General features: G+C 47.3%; 1 long non-coding RNA gene across 1 annotated transcript; it reads left to right on the top strand.

Moving 5' to 3' along the window:
• The first annotated feature begins 481 nt into the window (after nucleotides 1-481).
• Nucleotides 482-3975, top strand: LOC136571298 (uncharacterized). Its single transcript, XR_010785696.1, has 2 exons — nucleotides 482-1730; nucleotides 3189-3975. It is a non-coding gene; the product is annotated as an uncharacterized lncRNA (long non-coding RNA).
• The last annotated feature ends 1125 nt before the right edge of the window (nucleotides 3976-5100 follow it).

Here is a 5100-nt window from a genome sequence, read left to right as displayed (position 1 = left end):
GCGGGCGGGCGGGCGGGAGGGGAGGGAGGGGCCGAGCTCGGAGCTGAGTGGAAGCGGCCAAGCTCCCCGGGCCGGGCCCGCCGTCAGCACGTCACGTCACTGCCCGAGAGAGCCCAGGAGCAGGCGGAAGGGAGCGCGCCGCCACCGCCGCCTCGGGCCGTCCGCCCGCCCGCCCGCGGGGGCCGGTGCGGCCGAGCGGGCCAGGGGCCTGTGCGGGGCGGGCGAGGCGGCGGTCGGGGCGGCGGGGCGGGGGCGGCGCGGCGGCGCTCGGTCCCGCGGCTCCTCCTGCCGCCGCCTCCGCCGCGGCTCGGCCGCGCTGCGCCGCCCGGGGCTCGGCGTGCGTCCGCGGAGCGCAGCGGTGCCCCGGGACCCCCTCCCCGCCCGACCCCTCCATGCCGGGCGAGCCCCCCCGCGCGCCGCCAGGCCCGCGGCCCGGCCCGGCCCCGGAGCGCGGACCGGAGGCTCCGCGGCCCCGCCGCGGGCTTGGACTCGGGTGTGGACGGCGGGGAGCAGATTTTAGGGTGCGGGGACTCCGCGCTGGGATGGACGCGGGCCGAGGGCCGCGGGTAGAGCGGCCTCGGGTCACCCCGGCGCGGGGTGCCGCTGGCGGCGGGAATCGCCGGGACCAACAAGGACCGCGGAAAGCAGCGGGGTGCGGTGCCGGACCCCCGGTCCCCACGGAGAACACGGACGGCGCTCCGCGGGGGCCACTGGCACTCACGTAACAGCAGAATCGGGGCGGTGGAGGTGGTGGTTCGCATTTTGGGGACTATGGAAAATTGGACGTAATTTGGCGTTGAAACCTAAGGCCTGTCTAGAGTTGTTTTCTCATCCTTGTCATAAAAGTTAATAAGAATTTTTTTTTTTTTTTAAGGAAAGAGTTGCTGTTGATCAATGAAAGATGCAGCCTAAAGTTTTTGAGGCATTAGAAGTTAGGTGGGTACCCTCATGGATATGAGGAGCTACCTTCAAATCGGTTGCAAAATTGTGGGGCCAGGCCTCAAGGAGGTTTCTTCAAGAGGCGTTTTTAACGTTTAAGGAAACTGGAAGGAAATTGGCTGTTGCACTTATCAAATGATGCAAATGTGACTTATCTGGCTGAGAACAGCGAATGTGTTGTGTTTATTTTGCCAATTAGCCTCTGGTTCAGCTTTTACTCCACTTTAATTTTATGCACTAGTCTTTTCTATCTTAACACACAGGCATAAAATATAAATTGGGCGGTCCTTGGAGTTTATTTCAGTACAGCGTTTGATAAACATGCATCCTGCAAACTTTAACGGTGTGTTGTGGGCTGACCCTGGCTGGATGTCAGGCACCCACCAAAGCTGATCTGTCATCCGCCTTCTCAGCTGGACAGGGAAGAGAAAATGTAACAAAGTTAATGAGTTGAGATAAGGACAGGGGGAGGTCGCTCAAGAAATACCTAAGGGCAAACAGGCTCGATTTGGGGATATTAATTTATTACCAACAAAATCAGGGCCAGGATAATGAGAATTAAAATAAATCTTAAAAACCACATTCCCCCCACCTCTTTCTTCTTCTGAAGCTCTACCTCCTTTTCCCCCAGCAGGGAAGAGAGATGGGAATGGGGGTTATGATCAATTAATCACAGATTTTTCCTCCCTCTGCTCAGGATGAGGAGTCCTTCCCGCAGGAGACAGTTCTCGATTAACACCTCCTGCATGAGTTCATCCCACAGGCAGCAGTTCTGCACAACATGCTACAAGGTGGGTTACCTTGTACCTTACCAGAGATGGGGTGCAGTCCTTCAGGCACAGCCTGCTTCAGTGTGGGTCCCCCAAAGGGTCACAAGTCCCACCAGGAAGCCTCATGCCATGGGTCTGCAGGTCCCTGCCAGGAGCCTGTTCCTGCACGGGCCTCCCATGGACTCACTGCCTCCTCTGAGTCATCCACGGGCTGCAGGGGAACCTTGGCTTTGGTGCCTGGAGCACCTCCTGCCCCTTCTCCACTGACCTTGCTGTCAGAGTTGTTCCCACTCTGCTTTTCTCTGCCTGCAGTTACACCTGCACAAAAACCGTTGGTTTTTGGGTTTTTTTTGCCTTCTCAAATAAGTTATCCCAGAGGTGTTCCCACCATTCCTGATGGGCTCAGCCTTGGCCAGCTGTGGGTCCATCCTGGAGCTGGCATTGGCTCTGCTGGACATGAAGGAAGCTTCCAGCAGCTTCTCACAGAAGCCAGTCGTGTAGCACCCCTGCTACCATGACCTACTTGGATAAACCCAACACACCATGATACTGAGAACAGAAGGAGAACAGTAATACTTCAAAAATTTATTTTATTTAATTCTATTAAGGTAATAGTAAAACTTTTGTAGACTCAGCCCAGAACTGGGTTTCAGGAAGGCATCCTAAAATACTGACCGTCACAAGGTTTTCTGAGCTTGACCATACATGTGATATTAATGTAAAATAGTCTTAAGTAAATATTTTTGCCAGGATGGAAGAGGCTAAGGGAAAGAACAGAGAAAGATGATGGTTAGTTCATAATCAATAGTAAGGTAACTCTAGTATAAATAAGTAAAAAATTGGAAAATTTATTTCTTTGTCCTTATGTTTGAATTTAAGACTGTGAATTTCTTTGAATCAGTGGAACATGTTTCCCATAGAGATAGTGAAGCCTCTGGATTTGAAGATACTCAAAACCCAACTGGACACAGCCTTAAGCAGCCTCCTGTAGGTGGCACCTACAGGCCCTGCAGAAACACCTTCTAACTTGAACAATTCTATTATTTCTAAGCCAGTTTTCCAACAAACATAAAGTGCATAGACAATTCCAGTGAACAGTACAATATGCTCTAAGGTCTTTGGTTCCAAGGATGTTTTATTCAATTTCTTGTTCACCTAGGCAATGGAAATCCAGAATGCAGGGCATGTTGCACTCAAAGATTCAGCATAGCCAGTTTTCATGTTATTGCAGGGGAAGAGCTTCAGAAAACTAGAATGCCATTAAAAGGCAAATGGCTGGATGTCTTCTTTGCAAACTTAGTTGCTAACTTCTTGACTGGCTGGCCATTCATCCTGTCTCTATGTAACTGTTTCACATTTACCCCCTTGTTCTTCACCACTCAGGAGCAGGATACCAGCATATTTTGAATGTTTTGTGTAATTTTTGCCTTGATGGAGCCATTACCTCAGTGTTTTCTCAACCACTCCGGTTTCCAATAGGCCACAGACACCCTGGTGTGATCAGAAACAGGGTAACTCCCATGGGTGCAGCTGCCAGGAAGGAAGCTGTGTTTGCAGCTGATATTCACAGCCCTTTCTGCTCCCACAGCCAGCAGAGGTATCCAAGGGCAGAACACACTTGGGAACTGCAGGTACCATGGGTGTGCTGGCACCACTCTGGAACAACATAGGTTAACTTACCTGCAGAAATGTTTTTGTAACTTGCACTGTCTGGAATTCAGTAGGCAAAGAGTAAAACTACATTGTAAGCAATAGATTTCTGACCTTCACTGGTGGTTAGATTGTGTCAGATTTGGTACAGCAGAGAGAGAATACAGCTTGTATATAAAAGTTTATAGCTCAGTTGTTCTCACTTCTCAGTAAATAGAGCCCTTGCAGTCCAACTCTAATTTTACTTGTGATCTACTGTTCCTTTGTATTTTTCCCTAGAGTTTATTTTGGTGTCACTCAGAAGTAGGTACTGTGCTATATCTTTTTCCTCACAAAAGCAAATGAAGTCAGTGGCTTTTGCTCAGTGTCCTCTTAAAGTCATACTTGAATGTAGCAGTCATGGAGTTAGATCTGGAGATGCCTGCTGCTAATTTCATACTTGGACATTTATTTATCACAATGGCTATTAGAATGTTGTGATCAGGTTCCAGCTTGGTAATCTTAAAAGAAGTTACTTTGTCTGTTGAGTCATGAAAGCTCCAAGAAAGTATGACTGATGTTTTTATCCATCTTCCTGATAATTTTCTTGTCAATAAATGATAAAAATTCATAATGAGCCATTTTCAGTCACAGTTCCTTCCTTTTTATCTTGTGTGTTAATTAGATCCTTTTCCAGGTACTGGCAACATGCATAGCAAACACCGTTGTGCTGAATAACACTCACAGATTTCTCAAGCTGTAGCTCCTCTATTGCCAAGCTCCAGGTTATAAGAGAGTAACTTGAGTTTTGTCAGCTTTCTGGTGACTGATTTGAAGGTCTTTAAGTATACATGTGTTTGTTTCTTCATCATATGAAATAGATAAAAGAGAGTTATTTTACCATCCAGTTACCTGATCATGTTTCAGTAACCATTTTTTGACCTTGACAAACCCCTCAGCTGGTGATGAGGGTTCATTGTGAGCTGGCTACGTCACTGTACAGTAAACATGAGCCTGCTGAAATTATCTTTTCATGTTTTTCCTATGCAACCACAGTGATGAAGGTTGGGTAGGAAAGAAAGTGAAGGGGGATTGTTCTAATTTCTCCCAGAATAGTCCTGTGTTAATATATTCTCATGGAAATTCTGGAATAATTTTTCTGTATTCTACCTTCTATTTGAAACTTGTTTATAAAAAGGAAATACTGCAATTTTACCCAAGGATCTAATGTTCCATAATATTCTCTTTTGATAGTTAGTAATATTGCAAGTGCACCAATATTTACCTGCAGTCATTGGACTAAAAAGGAAGGAGTAAAGAGGATTGACAAGATTACTCCCAGCAGTGGTATAAAGGTCTGCTTGATGATTGTAGTAGCTGCTGACTTTCACCATAGTGTATTCAGGACGGTTACATTGAAAAGGAATCCTTGTAAAAGTATGTCCCAAAATGAAGGAAGTATGAGGGATAAGCTGTCTTTCTATTGATAGTTTAATCTGCAGGTCCAGATAATCCTGGAGACTTAAAATTGAGTGCAACAAAGGAGAAGCTGTCAGTCTAAAAGTCTGTAAGACTTCATAAAGTGTTTCTGGTCACTAATCAGTAGGAAATGCCTAGTGAGAAGTAAAAGTATAGGGAAATGTGGAGTTATGTGCTTTGAAATGCACTCCTGTCTGCCTTTGTCAGCAGAGGAGGTAGCTGGTTCATTTATATCAATAAATCTCAAAAGGAAGGGTGATATCAGCCAGTGCCCATTTGTCTG

Source organism: Molothrus aeneus, chromosome 2 (genome assembly GCF_037042795.1).
Source record: "Molothrus aeneus isolate 106 chromosome 2, BPBGC_Maene_1.0, whole genome shotgun sequence".
NCBI classification, from domain to species: Eukaryota; Metazoa; Chordata; class Aves; order Passeriformes; family Icteridae; genus Molothrus; species Molothrus aeneus.
Note: the sequence above shows the minus strand (reverse complement) of the source record. Positions and strands in the feature narration are given on the sequence as shown.